Here is a 16,577-nt window from a genome sequence, read left to right as displayed (position 1 = left end):
GAGGAGGATGGCCAGCCCTGCACCACCTTACCCAGGTAACTTCAGGTACCTTTGGCTGGCACAGACTGAAAATCAGAAGTCTACCAGGGCAACTGCCATCTTGGACCCACACTGCATAGACTGCTGCCCACACCTGCAGCTTCATCCCCACATCAGGCAGGGGAGAAAGGTGTGTGAAGCTTCATCAGTCTCTCTGGGCAAAGACAGTCTAGGCTTCCATGACTTGGATTATCCTACACAGCTGTGATTCTGTCCCTACCCTTCACAAAGGAGAAAGTTGGAGGAAGTTTCATTGGTCCCTGGAACAATGAGAACAGCTTTTAAGACTTCACAGCTTACAGCACCAACTCCTACTGCACATGCTTGGCTCCTACTGCACAACCAGCAAGGGAGAAAGGGCAGGAAGTCCTAAACTAAAGAGCAAAATTGCACCCAGAAAAAATATACTAGTAAGCCAGATGCCAAGACACCAACAAAAAATTACAATCCATACCAAGAAACAGGAAGCTATGGCCCAGTAAAAGGAACAAGATAAGCCTCCAGGTGACATAAAGGAGTTGAGACAAGTAATCATAGATGTTCAAACAAATCATGTGTGTCCCAGAAGGAGAAGAGAAAGGAAAAGTGGCAGAAGGAATATTTGACGAAATAATGGTAGAAAATTCCCCAGTCCTATTGAAGGGCTTAGATACCCATTTCCAAGAAGCACAACGTACTCCCATCTGAAAAAATCAGAACACACCAACTCAGAGACACATACTCATCAGAATGCCAAATGCCAAAGACAAAGACAGAATTCTGAGAACAGCAAGAGAAAAGCAATGCATAATATATAAGGGATACCCAAAAAGATTAAGTGCTGATTTCTCACCAGAAACCATGGAGGCAAGAAGACAAGGTCTGATATATTTAAGATACTACAAGAGAAAAACTTCCAGCCAAGAATTTTATATCCAGCAACACTGTCTTTCAAAAATGAGGGCAAGATTAGAATATTCACAGATAAATAGAAACTGAGAGAATTTCTAAGCAAAAGACCAGACTTTCAGGAAATACTAAAGGGTGTGCTAGATCCTGAAAAGACAAGACAGAAGAGAGAGACCTGGAAGAGAGTCTAGAAATGAAGATTATATCAATAAAAGTAACTAAAAGTGTTAAAAGAATGGTGAAAATAAAATATGACAGATAGAACTCATATAGTCAGGAATAAACTTAACCAACAATGTAAAGCGCTTGTATTCAGAAAACTGCAATTCAATGTTAAAAGAAATTTTAAAAAGCCCTAAATAACTGGAAGAACATTCCACGCTCATGGATTAGAAGACTAAATATCATTAAGATGTCAACTCTACCCAAATTGATATACAGATACATTGCAATCCCAATAAAAATTCCACTTGCATTTTTTAAGAATATTGAGAACACAATTATCAAATTTATTTGGAAGGGTAAGGGATCCTGAATAGTGAAAAATATCATAAAAAGGAAAAGTGAACTCTCATCTCCTGACTTTACATCATATTATCTAGCTATAGTGGTAAAACAGCATGGTATTGGCCTAAAGACAGACGCATAGACCAATAGAACCAAATTTATGGTTCAGAAACAGACCCTCACATGTATGGCCAAGTGATTTTTGACTGGCCTATCAAATTCACCCAGCTCAGACAGCCAATTCATTCAACAAATGATGCTGAAAGAATTGGATATCCATAGTCAAAAGAAGGAAAAAGGACCCCTCTCTAACGTTATTCAAAAATTAACTCAAAATGGATCAAAAACCTAAAAATAAAAGCAAGAACCATAAAACTTCTAGAAGAAATTGTAGGAAAATATCTTCAAGAGCTGGTGGTAGGTGGTGGATTCTTAAAGGAGATAAGAGGAGGACTGAGATGGACTACTGATGTTTAATGTATGTAGAAGTTTTAATTAGTTTTACTGTAAAAGTGTGGAAATGTAGAGAGTGGATGGTAACACATGGTGAGTAGCAGCTAGTTTATAAATGGGGATGTGACTGAAAATGATAGTCTAGGCATGTAAATGCCAATTGCTAGAGAAATGCCAAATACTAGAGAATAATCTAGGAACTAAATAGTACGTAACCCAAAAGGTAGATGTGGTTGATGGTACAGATGTAAGCGTGTCCTTTGTCAGCTAGATCAAATGTACATCTCTACTGCAGGGGTTGGAAATGTGGCAAGCATTGGGAAAATACAGCTGGAGTTACCTATGGACTGTGGTTATTAGTAGTAATATAATATTCTTGCATCTATATGAAAGATGTACTGTTTTGATAATGAGGCAGTATGGAAAATGTGAGCCAAATGTACGCTATGGACATGGTACAGTCAGATGATATATTACCTGTAGCAAATGTTCCACTACAGCTTGGTATGTTGATGGAAGGGTGTTGTTTGGGAATTCTGCACATGTGCATGATTGTTTTATAAGTTTACAACTTCTGTCATAAAAAATATTTAAAAATAATAATAGTGTGTATTGGGGGGAAAACACACCAAATGTAAGATAAGGACTATGCTTAGTAGTAAGATTTTGACAATATTCTTTCATAACTTGTAACAAACATCTCACGACAATGCAAGGTGTTGGTGGATGGTTGATGTAGGGAACCCTGTACGATGTTATGCATATTTGCTTTGTAAGTTCACAGTTTTACTATACACTTAATTGTTTACGTATGTTCATATATAAATGATATAAAAATAATAATAGGGTTGGTTGTGGAAAAATACTTTGGTTAAAAGTAATATTTTAACAATGCTTTTCAAACATTAGTTAAAAAGGTTTAACAACAATGCAAGTTATTGGCAGTAGGGCGAGTTATGCGAGTCCTATATGATGTTATATATGTTTGTTTTGTAAGTCCACAGCTATTATTATACACTTAGTATTTATCTATATTTATGTATTAGTGATATACTTAAACAAATTATTTTTTTTAAAGAAATAAGATTCAGAGTCTTCTAAGTTAATAGCCAAAATGTCCAGGAATAATGTTTTTTAAATGCACAGTTTAGTTTCCTGAGCTGGTAAAGCAAAGGAAACTCAGTCCTGCCATGAAACGGATTGCATTAAACAGTAATTTATTCACTCACAGTTTTGAGGCTGGGAAAATGACAAATTCAAGGTATCATCAAGGACATGCTCTCTCACAGAAAACTGTGGTTTTCTGGACCTGGCTGCCACCAATCCATGGCTCCTCTGTCACATGACAGGACACATGGCACTGTCTCTTGGTCTCTTCCTTCACTTCTGGGTTCCATTGATGTAGCTTCTTGCTTCATGTGGTTCTCTCTCTCTCACACACACACACACTCACACACACACACACACAATATAATGGAATAAAGGACTCTGGTAATGTGATTAAGACCCATCCCGATTGAATTGAGACACACCCTAATTGAAGAACCTCATCAAAAGCTTCTATTTAATATCGTACACAACCACTAAATAGATGAAATGTAAGAATATGTTTTCCGATGTACATACAGGATCAAATCATCACATACACCATGTAGCCAGGAAAAGCAGAAATGGAATGAGAAAATGCGATGAAATAATGCTAATGCCAAGATGAATCAGATGACAGAATTATAGAGGTTTATTAAAACAATCATAAAACCTCATGTAACTGAATGTTTTTATGATTTTTTTAAAACTTTATAATTCTGTCATCTGATTCAATGTGTGATAGACTATGACTCAGATGTCACCTCTGTATGCATGCCTCTTCTGTCACTTTTACTGAACCTGTGGTTGGTGCTGGGATTGGTGTATGCCCAGGAGACTTGAATCTTTGGATTGTCTATGTGCCAACTGGGCCCTGAGCTTTAGTAGAGTTGCAATACCTACTCCCCAGTTTGATAGACTTACCCATGTCAGATAAAGGGAGGTAAGGGTGGTAAATCATCACACCAGGGAACCAAGAGAGTCTACAGCTGCAAGCAGACAGGTGGAATCTAAGCCCCCTTACAATTTAGAGATGGAGTGGACATCACCATCCCAGTGTCCTCAGGATGGAGGAATAAAATATGGATTACAACGGACTTAAACATATTCTATAATACTATAGAAATATTGTGACTCTAGAAATGGAAGAAATCACATCATTGATGTGGAGACAGTGGCCACAGGAGTTGCTGAAGGCAGGGAGAGAGAAAAAGGTTTGGTATTGGGGCACTTTTGGGACTTAGAATTGCCAAAATGATGTTGCAAGGACAGATGCAGGACTCTAAATAATCCACCATAAGCCACTGGAAGAGAGTGTAAACTACAACATGAACTATAATCCAAGCTGTGTATCAATGCTCCAAAATGTATTCATCAAATGCAATGAATGTACCACACTAATGAAAGAAGTTGTCAATGTGGGAGGAGTGGGAAGTGTGAGGAATGGGATATATGGGAACCTCTTATATTTTTTTATGTAACATTTTGTGTGATCCATGTATCTTTTTTTAAAAAAGATAATAAAAAATAAAGAAAGAAAGAAAATATTTTTAAAAATTTATCTAGCAAACTTTTACAAATTATCTTTAACCAAAGGAGAAAAGTGTAAGTCTCAGCAAAAGTAAATTTATAAAAGAATCTACCTGAATGGTCTTTTTTTTATTTCTCTCCCCTTCCCCTTTTTTTTGTATTTCTCTCCCCTTCCCCCCATTGTCTGCTCTCTGTGTCCACTCGCTGTGTGTTTTTCTGTGTCCACTTGGATTCTTCTCAGGAGTACTGGGAATCTGTGTCTCTTTCTGTCATATACTCTTACTGCGCCAACTCTCCATGTGTGCGACACCACTCCTGGGCAGGCTGCACATTTTTTGCATGGGGAGGCTCTCCTTATGGGGTGCACTCCTTGCCTGTGGGGCTCCCCTACATGGGTAACACCCCTGCATGGCACAACACTCCTTGCATGCATAAGCACTGTGCATGGGCCAGCTCACCATACAGGTCAGGGGCCCTGGGTTTGAATCCTGGACCTCCTATATGGTAGCCAGATGCTCTGCCAGTTGAGTCAAATCCACTTCCCATATGGCGTCTTTTTGATGAATAGAGGTTTTGGTTGTTGATGCAGTGAAATTCTAAATGTTCCAGTTAATCTTAATTAATTTAAAATTTAAACTTCAAGTCAAACTTATAAACACTAAAGACAAATAAAATCTTGAAAGCAGTCAGAGAGAAATTAATTCAAATTATAAGGGAAAAACTTTTTAAATGACACTAATTTCTTTTCTGAAATCATATTAGCCAGAATGAAGTGTGAAAACATTGTTCAAATGTTAAAGAAAATTAGGTTCAACCATGAATTCTATATCAGGTTAAACTCCTTCACCAATGAAGTGGTAATAAAGATATTCTCAAATGAAGGAAAACTAAAAATAATTTTCACTAGCTGACCTACCTTTAAAGACTGGCTAACAAAAGTCCTTCAAACAGAGTGATAATAATGAAAGAATCTTGGAGAATCGTCAACAAAGAAATAAGAATGAAAAGAGCAGAAATAACATTAATTGAAATAGACTATCCTTATCCTCATAAGTTTTTCAAGTCATTTGTGATGATTGAATAACATATTGCAATCTGATACTGAATACAATGATATTTAAAAGTGAGGAAAGTGGCGGCGGATTTGGCCCAGTGGTTAGGGCGTTCTTCTGCCATATGAGAGGTCCGCAGTTCAAGCCCCAGGCCTCCTTGGCCCGTGTGGAGCTGGCCCATGCGCAGTGCTGATGTGCGCAAGGAGTGGCCTGCCACGCAGGGGTGTCCCCGCGTGGGGGAGCCCCACGCACAGGGAGTGCGCCCCCATAGGGAGAGCCACCCAGCATGAAAGAGAGTGCAGCCTGCCCGGGAAGGGCACCACATGCACAGAGAGCTGACGCAACAGGATGACGCAGCAACAAAGGGAAACATAGATTCCCGTGCAGCTCACTACAACAGAAGCGGACAAAGAGGACGCAGCGAATGGACACAGAGAGCAGACAATGAGGGGTGGGGGGTGGGGAAGGGGAGAGAAATAAATGAGTAAATAAATCTTTAAAAAAAAGAAGTGGGGAAGGTGATGATATGCAAATAGAAGTAAGGTTTCCATGCATCTATGATAAAAAATAATCTGTGATAAGGCACACATGTATATTTTAATACCCAGAAAAAATACTAAGAAAACTATAATTGAAATAAATACCCTAGAACATATAAATGAGTCAAGATAAAATCCTAAAAATATTGTTAAGTAACCTACATAAGGTAAGGAGAGGGAAAAACAGGAACAGAACCAGAGGAATAAAACCAAAAGCAAATGTTAAAAAGTAAACGTAAGTCCTAACAAATCAATAATTATGTTAAAAGTAAATGGTATAAATACACCAATTACAAGGCATAGATTGACAAAATGGATAAAAGAATAAAGCCCAGGGAAGCAGATGTGGCTCAAGTGATAGGACTTCTGCCTACCATATGGGAGGACCTTGGTTGGTCCTTGGGGCTTCCTGGTAAAAAAGAAAAAGAGAAAGCTTGCCTGCACAGTGAGCCAGTTCCCGAATGGTGAGGCAAGTGCCCACGTGGCAAGCTGAGTGCTGTGCAGTGAGCCAAGTGCCTATGCAGTGAACCAGTGCCCATGAAGGTGAGGCACACAGCAAGAGGATGATGCAAAAAAAGAAAGACAAAGGGGAGAGTCAAGGTGAAGTGCAGCAGAGACCAGGAACTGAGGTGGCCCAGGTTACAGTGAACTTTTCTCCACATCAGAGGTCCCCAGGATCGAATCCCAGTTAATCCCAGAGGAGGAAAAAAAACAAGAAGAGAAGACAAAAAGAGAAATAGATTCAGAAGATCACACAGTGAATGAACACAGCAAAAACCACAGGGTGGGGGGAGGGGAAGGGAGAGGAGTGAAGAGGGAAGGGGAGGGGAAAAAAGAAAGAATATGATTCTAATAAAAAGAACAATACCTAACTGTTACTGACAAAAAATCAATGATATAAGTTAAGAACTTTAAAAAGAAAGATGAAAATATATACTGGGTAAGCAGTAATCAAGAAAAGCAAGAGTGGCTATATTGTATTTGATAGACTTCAGAGTAAATAAAATTGTTAGAGACTAAATAGGACATTATGTAATGATAAATAGAAGGCTGACCCAGCAAGAAGATATGATTATTCTTACCGTGTATGCACAAAACAAGAGAACCTCATCATACATGACACAAAAACTAACAAAGATGAAAAGATAAATAAGCAAATACACATTTACAGCTGGGAAAATCAATATTCCCATATGAGTAACTGACAGCCCTAGTAAAAAGAAAATCAGGAGTGATATGAAAGATCTGAACAACACAATAAACAAACAGGATGTAAGTGAAATATATAGAACAAGTAATCCCATAACAATAAAATGCACAGTTTTTAATCACCCATAGAAACCTCAACAAATGCAAAAGAATAAAAATCCTACAGCTGTTCTATGACCACAATGGAATCAAACCGGAAATCATTAATAGAAAGGTAAAAGAAAAATTTTGATATTAAGCCAAACTTCTAAATATCTATAGGTCAATAAGAAATTCTTAGAATATAAAAATAGAATGAATGAAAATTAAAATACAACATATCAAAACTTATGGAAGCAGCTAGAGCATGCTGAGATGAGAATATATAGTAGTGAATGCTTACATTAGAAAAGAGAAAAGAAATTATCTAAGTTCCTACCCAAAACAATTGGAAAAATAAGAGGTAAATAATCCAGATGCAAGCAGATGGAGGAAATAATAAAGCTAACAGCAGAAATAAAATTTAAAACAGAAAAGCAGCATAAAATATCATTAAAACAAAAAGCTAGTTCTCTGGAAAGATCAATAAAATTGCAAAACCTCTAGCAAGACTGACAAACAGAAAAGGAGAAAAGGCTCAACTTACTAATATCAGGAATGAAATAAGAATATCAGTGTAACCCCTGCTTATGTCAAAAGCTAATGACAGAATCTAAGAACAAATTTATGCACATAAACTTAAAAACCTAGAAGAAAATGACCAATTCCTTGAAATGGACATAAAAAGAGGAACATAAAAAAATGCTCATAACTAGATAGAAGGGAAATGCAAGTCAAAACACAACCAAGAATAACTAAATAATCTGAATAGTGATATAATTAGTCAAAAAATTTAACTCATGTTTTGAAAATCTCTTCCAAAACAAATCTCAAAGCCCAGATGGATTAATGTGTGACTTGTAGCAAAGATTTAAAGTATTAGCACCAATTTTATACATTCACTTCCAGGAAACAGAAGAGGAGTGAAATCTTCCTGTTTTAATTTGCCAAAGGGCTGCCAATGCAAAGTACCAGAAAGGGGCCAACTTTTATAATGGAAAATTCATTATGGAGGAAAGCTTATGGCTCTGAGGCTGTGAAATGTCCAAATCAAGGCACCATCAGAAATAATTTGCCACTAAATTCAGCTTCTGTTGATCCTAACATCTTCGTTGCATGGCAAAGATGGCTGCTGATCTCTGCTTTTCCCTCCATAATCTATCTTCTCCTGGAACTCAGCTGTGGGCAGCCAGGTATAGGGCTTGTCTCTTTCCAGGCCTCCTCTAACAGTTTCCATTGCTTTGATTTCTTCCTGAGTTCAACTGTGAGCTATCAGGCATATTGTTCATCTCTCCCTGGGCCTCAAATCCTTGAGACTCCTGAGACTTGATTTTTCTTGCAGTCCTCTATCACACATGGCAGGATCAATATAATATGGTGGCTACCTTTTCCTGTGTCTCCATTTAGATCAGGCCCAGCAAGAAAGCAAAGGCTCAACCTGAGTCACATATCACTGGCATAGTCTCTCACATAGTCTCACACCTACAGAAATGGATTAGTTTAAACATAATATTTTTCTTTCTGGGATTCACCAAATTCGAACTGTCATACCTCCAATCTCATTTTATGAGATTCTGATACCAAAACCAGATAAAGGGAGTACAAAAAAGAGAAAACTGGCCAATTTCTCTCATTAACCTAGCCACAAAAACTCTCAAAAACATATTAGGATAGTGGCTCTGCCAACATATAAAAAATTGCAAACATTATGACGAAGGGGGATTATTCCAGGTATGTTAACTTGTTCATTATTCGTAAATCAATGTAATCGCCCATATTAAAAGTTTAAAAAAATCATGATTATAGCAATTAATGCAGAAAATAATTTGACAAAATCCAACACCCATTAATGATACTAAAAATAACTTTCAGAAAATTAGAAATAAATTGGACTTCTTTAACTTAACATAAAATCATTTACAAAAGGCATAGACATAGTAAAAATCAATTCAATAATATCAAAAATTACATTAGATATGAATGGTCTAATTGCAACAATTAAAAGACTGATGAAGTCATGGTGAATTTTAAAAATATCCAACTATATTACATCTACAAGAAATAAAAAAAAAAAAACAAAGAAGACCTAAATATATGGAAAGACATTCTGAGTCCATGGCTAAATAGTATTAAGCTGTCAATTCTACTCAAAGTGATTTTATAAATTCAATGCAATCCCAATAAAAATTCCAACAACCTTCTTTGTAAAAATGGAAAAAGTCAATTGTCAAACTGTATATAGAAGAATAAGGGGCCCCAAATAGCCAAAACCATGTTGAAAAAAAGAAATGAAGTTGGAGGAATCCCACTTCCTGATCTGAAAACACCCATCCATCAGCCATGTGGGAACTAAGCCCCCTCTCAATTTAGAGGTGAAGTGGACATCACCATTCCAGGGTCCTCAGGATGGAGGAAGAAAATATGGGTTAAGGTGGACTCACTGATACTCTGCTATAGAATTATTGTGAAAAACAATGGAATAAACTGTATCACTGATATGGAGACAGTGGCCATGGGAGTTGCTCATGACAGAGAAAGGGAAAAAGAGGTGTGCTATGGGGACATTTTTGGGACTTGTAGTTGTCCTGAATGATACTGCAGGGTCAGGTACAGGACATTGTATATCCTGCCATAACCCACTAAATGGACTGGGAGAGAAGGTAAACTATAATATAAACTATAATCCATGCTGTGTAGCAGTGTTCCAAAAGTTATTCATCAAATGCAATGAATGTGTTACACTGATTAAAGAGGTTGTTGATGTGGGAGGATTGGGGAGACGGGGTGTAGGGTACATGAGAACATCTTATAATTTATAATGTAACATTTTGTATGATCTATGTATCTTTTTTTAAAAGATAATAATAAATTTTTAAAATCTCATTGCAAAGCTGTAGTAAAGGTATGGCAAAAGGATGGAAATACAGATCAAGGGAATTGAATTAAGAGTTCAGAAATCTGCCCCCAAATTTATAGCCAACTGATTTTTTAAAAGTGCGTCAAGTCGACTCAATGGGGATTTTTTCACTCTTCAACAAATGGTGCTGGGAATACTGGATTTCCATGTGCAAAAGGAAAATCAATTAAATTGGATCAAAGACCTAATGTAAGAACTAGAATCATAAAACTCCTAGAACAAAATGTATGGAAGCATCTTCAGGACATAATGTTAGGCAATGTTTTCTTAGAATTTACACCAAAATTGTAAGCAACTAAGGAAAAAATAGATAAATGAGACCTCATCAAAATTTAAAACTTGTGTATTAAAGGAATTTGTGGTAAAGTAAAAAGACACCTACTCAATAGGAGGTATTTGAAAACCACATATCCCATAAGGGTTTAATATCCAAAATATATAAAGAAAATCTTAAACTCAACACTAAAAAAACAAACCCATTTGAAAATTGACAAAGAACTTCAATAGACATTTCTCCAAAGACCTGATATGAATGGCCAAAGAAAATATGAAAATAGGCTCAACAGCACTAATTATAAGGGAAATGCAAATCAATCACCTATTGCGGGGATGAAAGGCAAAACGTCAAAAACAAAGCTTTTTCATTTTTTCATTTATTGATATTCCAATTTATTTTTACTTTAATTTTTCTAAACTAGTATGTATTCTATATCTAACATTTAAACCCATCACTGTATTGCATTTTACTATAATGGAACCTGGAAATGTATAAGGCTTCATTTTTGAAGAAGTTTTGGACCACAGAGAGATTCAACTATTGCAGGGGAGGAACACTTGTGTGGGGTGTTATTGATGGAGGATGCAAGGCTGGGAGGGAGTTCTCCAGGGCATGTATACAGGGTAAATAAAAATGTTTAGATATCATCATAGTGGTTACAAGTAAAAATGAAAACAGAGGGAGTGCTGAATTCCTAGACAGGGGAGCTCTATCACATTCCTCAGTGGAACAGCAACAGTCCACCAAGTGCAATGGCAAAGACCAATAAACAAGGATGGTCCAAGAACGAGTCCTTGATACTGATGACTATGCTTATGAGCCTGTGTGCCTGAAATAAGAACTAGGCCTAGAGCTGCTGGGTGCCTAAGAGTTACCTTCTGAGAGCCTCCATGTTGCTCAAATGTGACCACTCTCTAAGCCAAACTCAGCATGTAAATGCATTACCTTCCCCCCAGCATGGGACATGGCTCCTGGGGATGAGTCTCTGTGGTGCCAAGGGAATACCACCAAGCACAAGCTGATAATGTAACTAGAAAAAGACCTTGAATAAAACAGTCAACTCAGAAGCAGAATATCTCAGCCTTCATGTAATATCAAGTGTTAAAAACTGCTTTTTGACCTTAAATAAAAGGGAGAAATGAAAAGGACAAATGAGTTTATATGGCTATGAGTCTCCAAAAAAGAGTTGGGAGGTCATCAGAGGGATTGTACTTATGCACGCCTCAGCAGGGTCCCAGAGACAGCCAAAGTGCATACAACCCCAGTTACTGGTTCTCCTGAGGACTACAGAGACCCACAGATTCTATGGTCATGGCACATGGCTCTCGGGTTCAGTGCCATGTCAGGTGACCCCCTTTGGAGTTTATGTTCCTGAGTGTTATGGAGTTGGACTCAGATGTGTCCTTTGTACACATGCCTCTTCTGTAACTTTTACTGGACCCGTGATTGTCGCTGGGGTTGGTGTGTGCTAAGGAGACCTGAATTTCTGGACTGTCCATGTGACAGCCAGGCCCTGAGCCTCAACAAACTTGCAACTCCTACCCTATGGTTTATTGGACTTATCCTGGCCAGCACACAGGGAGGTGAAGAAGGTCAATCATGACATCAGGGAGCCCAGAGTGCCTACAACTGCAAGAAGGGGAATTGCATCCACCATCCATGTGGAAAAAAAAAAAAAAAAAAGTCTGGTCCATGCGGTGTGGCAGTGCTCCAGGGTGTATTCACCAAATGCAATGAATGTTCCCAGGTATTGGTTCTTCTGAGGACTACAGAGACCCACAGGTTCTATGGTCATGGCAGATGGAGTTCAGTGCTATGTCAGTTGGCCCTACTTTGGAGTTTGTGTTTCTGTGTGATGGAGCTGGACTCAGATGTGACCTTTGTCCACAAGCCTCTCCTGCTACTTTTACCGGATCTGTAGGTGGTGCTGGGGTTTAGTGTATACCCAGGGGACCTGAATCTCTGGACTGACCATGTGATAGCCAGGCCCTGAGCCTCAACAGACTTGCAACTCCTACTCTGGTTTATTGGACTTACCCCACTCAGCTAACATGAAAGTGAAGAAAGTCAACCACCACACCAGGGAGCCAAGAGAGCCTACAACTGAAAGCAGGAGAATCACATCCAGCATCCATGTGGAATCTAAACCCCCTCTTGATATAGATGTGGAGTGGACACAACCATTCTAAGGTCCACTAGATGGAGGAATAGAGTATGGATTATAGTGGACTTACTGATATTCTATTCATGAACTATTGTGATTAGTAATTGAAGAAAATGTGGCAACGGTGTGGAAAAAGTGGCCATGGTGGCTGCCGGGGGTAGGGAGTGGGAGGAAGAGATATGATGGGGGTGGCATTTTCAAGGGTTGGAGTTGTCCTGGGTAGTGCTGCAGGAACTGTTACCAGACATTATATGTCCTCCCATGGCCCACTGGGTGGGCTGTGAGAGAGAGTGGGCTATGGAGTGGACCATTGACCATGAGGTGCAGTGGTGCTCAGAGATGTATTCACCAAGTGCAGTGAAAGTCTTATGATGATGGAGGAGATTGTTGTTATGGGGGAGTAGTGGGGGAGGGGGTGGGGGGTATATGGGGATCTCATATTTTTTGAATGAAACATTAAAAAAATAAATAAAGACCAAAAAATGTTGGTTCTTTGAAGAGGTGAATAAATGTGACAAAATCTTAGGGAGACTTACAAAGGAAAAAAGAGCAAAGATGCAACGAACTAAAATCAGAAATGAAAGTGGACACATTACTACTGATCTTGCAGAAATTGAAAGAATTGAACCATTTATACCCCAAGAAATCAATGGACAAATTCTGAGAAATGCAAAGTTTACCTAAACTGACTCAAAAAGAAGTAGTAGATCTCACGAGAACTATAACAATGAAAGAGATTGAATAAGTAATCAAAACCCTCTCAACAAGGAAAAGTCAAGGGCCAGATGATTTCACTGGTGAATTCTAACAAATATTCAAAGAATTAGCATGAGTACTTCTCAAACTCTTTCAAAAACAATGGAAGAGAAAGAAACTCTTTCTATAGGTTCATTCTATAGTCCACCACTAGTCTGATACCAAATAAGAAAAAAATCACAAAAAATAAAATTACATATCAATTTCCCTAATGCATATAGGTGCATTATAAAAGCTTTATGCCCAGATCAGGAAAATGACAAAGATGCCTGCTTTCACCACTACATTTCAAAATTGTACTGAAAGATCTATCTAGAGCAATAAGGCAAGAAGAAAGAAAGAAAATTCATATTGAAAATTAAGATGTAAAATTATTTCTATTTGCAGATGACTCTAAATTTATATAGAAAATCACAAGAAATCACAAGAAAACTAGCATAGATAATAAATACAGCAAAGATTCATGTTAGAAGATCAATGCATAAACATCTGTTGTGCTGATTTTCACCAGTGATGAACAATCCAAAATGAAAATTGAGAAAACCACATCTATATAGCATTTATAACAGCATCTAAAAAATAAAATTTCTAGGAATAATTTCAACCAATAAGGTTAAAGTCTTGTACAATAAAAACCACAAATCACTGCTAAAAGAAACTAAAGAAGACACAAATAAAAGGTAAGATATACCATATTCATGGAATGTAAGAAAATATTGTTTAGAGGTCAGTACTACCCAGAAATACTACAGAGTAAGTGCAATTTCTATCAAAATCCCAGCAATCCTTTTACCAAAATGGAGAAGATGATCTTAAAATTCATATCCAAATAGCCAAATTAATCATGAAAAATAAGGATAAAGTTAGAGTTCTCACATTCCCTGCTTTCACAAATTACTATAAAGCCAAAGTAATCAAAACAAGGTGTACAAGCATAAATATAGACATATAGACCAATGAAATTGAATTGATAATCAAAAAATGAACCCACACACACATGACCAACTGATTTTAGAAAATGATGCCATGAATATGAAATGGGAAAATAATAATCTCTTCACTAAATGGTTCTGGGAAAGCTGGATATCTTCTTGTCTAGCAAAAGAATTGTTAGACCCCTATTTCACATCGTGTACAAAATTTACTCATAATGGATCAACTACCCAGACATTAAGTGCTGAAACCATAAAACTCTTAAAAAAAAACATTCAAGAATATCTTTATAAATTTGGATTTGGCAATGATTTATAAGATATATCAAAAGCACAAACAATAAAAGAAAAAATAGATAAGATGGACTTCATCAAGATTAAAATGTTTTGTGAATTAAGGACATTATCACGAAAGTGAAAAGATACCCTAAATAATTTGAGATAATAGCAGTAAATCATATATCTGATGAGTGTTTAATATCCAAACATGTAAAGAACCAGTACAACTCAACAGCAGAAAAGCTAACAACCCAATTAAGAAATGGGCAGAGGACTTGAAATAGCTATTTCTCCAAAGAAGGTATACAAATGATCAATAAGCATATGAAAATATGATTAACATCATTAGTTAGCTGGTCAATGCAAATCAAAACTGCAATGATACAACTTCACAACACACCAGGATGGTTATTATTTTAAAAATGGAAAATAAATAGTATTGGTAGGATGTGGAGAAATTGAGATACTTTTATATTGTTTGTGGAATTGTAAAATTGTACTGCCACTGTGGAAAACAGTTTGGTGGTTCCTCAAAAAGTAAAGCACAGAATCACCATTTGACCCAAGACTCCCACTTCTAGATATATACCCCAAGGAACTGAAAATAAGAACTTGTTCACATCTTTGCACAAAAATGTTCTTAGTAGCATTATTCAAATAACGAAAAGGTGGAAACAACCCAAAGTCCATCAGCAGATGATGGATAAATAAAATGTGGTACATATATATAATGGAATATTATTCAGCTATTAAAAAGAATGAAGTTCTGATAAAAACTGCAACATGGATGGACTTTAAAACATTTTGTTGAGTGAAATTAGCCTGACATTAAAGGACAAATATTGTATGATTCCTTTTATGTAAAATATCTAAAATAAGCAAATTAATAGAGACTGAAACTATGTTAGAGACTACCAGAGGCCAGGGTAAGGAGATAATGGGGAGTTATTCCTTAACAGGTGCAGAGATTTGTTTGGTTGGTGGTTAATAGTGATTGGTGGTGAGGGTAGCACAATATTGTAAATGTAATTAATACCACTGGATTGCACACTTAAAATGGCTGAAATAATAAATTTTCTATGTTATATATATATATATATATGTTTCCATTATTTATAAAGAGAAATCTAGAGTTGCTGTATAAATCTCAGACAAAGCAGACTACAAACAAGGAAAATTATCAGGTACAGAGGGTCATCACATAATAATAAAAGGGTCATTTACCAAGAAGACATAACACTAAAAGTACATAAACCTAAAAAAGGAGCATTAAATTACATGAGTTAAAAACTGATAGAACAGAAAGGAGAAATAGACAAATCCACTATTATCACTGCAGACTTCAATATCCTGTCAGTAATTGGTAGACAAAGCAAGTGGAATGTTGGTAAGGATATGGATAATGTGAACAGCACTTTTTTTTTTTTAGATTTTTTTTTAAATTTCTCTCCCCTTCTCCCCACCCTGTCCCAGTTGTCTATTCTCTGTGTCCATTTGCTGTGTGTTCTTTGTCCACTTGTGTTGTTGTCAGCGGCATGGGAATCTGTTTCTTTTTCTTGCATCTTGCTGCGTCAGCTCTCTGTGTGCGCAGCGCCATTCCTGGGCAGGCTGCACTTTCTTTCTCGCTGGGCGGCTCTCCTTACGGGGCGCACTCCTTGCGTGTGGGGCTCCTCTATGCGGGGGACACCCCTGCGTGGCAAGGCACTCTTTGCGTGCATCAGCACTGCGCATGGGCCAGCTCCACATGGGTCAAGGAGGCCCGGGGTTTGAACTGCAGACCTCCCATGTGGTAGACGGATGCCCTAACCACTGGGCCAAGTCCGCTTCCCTGAACAGCACTATTAATCAACGACTTATTTGACATTTATTGA

Source organism: Dasypus novemcinctus, chromosome X (genome assembly GCF_030445035.2).
Source record: "Dasypus novemcinctus isolate mDasNov1 chromosome X, mDasNov1.1.hap2, whole genome shotgun sequence".
Lineage (NCBI taxonomy): Eukaryota > Metazoa > Chordata > Mammalia > Cingulata > Dasypodidae > Dasypus > Dasypus novemcinctus.
Note: the sequence above shows the minus strand (reverse complement) of the source record.